The sequence below is a fragment of the Garra rufa genome, chromosome 22 (assembly GCF_049309525.1).
Source record: "Garra rufa chromosome 22, GarRuf1.0, whole genome shotgun sequence".
NCBI lineage: Eukaryota > Metazoa > Chordata > Actinopteri > Cypriniformes > Cyprinidae > Garra > Garra rufa.
Genome location: NC_133382.1, coordinates 12,567,135 through 12,567,573, shown reverse-complemented (window position 1 = coordinate 12,567,573; position 439 = coordinate 12,567,135).

Here is a 439-nt window from a genome sequence, read left to right as displayed (position 1 = left end):
ATGTTGGGAAGGTTGCAACAGTGTGTTGCAACTGTCCCTAACAGTGATAGCTATAATACAATTGGTATATCAGCTAGACACAATATCATTGACAAACACTAGCTATGCCTATTAGAAGTTTAGAATGCACTGATTAAAATGTTATGTTTCTACAATGCGTCACACAAACAACTTAGACACTATGACCAAAAATCTCATCTTTAAAAAAATACTTTTTTACCATGAAATTTAAAACTGGAATGATCAAATGTGGCTGATTTCTTCAAGGAAGAATGAGGGGCCAATAAAGCATGTGCAGTATGAATATCATCTCTCTATCTTATTCCTGCTTGAAGAAATAAGCCATGTTGCAACTGCCCCTTGTTGCAACCGTCCACACTCTCCCCTACTGAGGGTGAATTCATTTTCAACAAATTTTCAATTGTTTATTTTTGGGTGA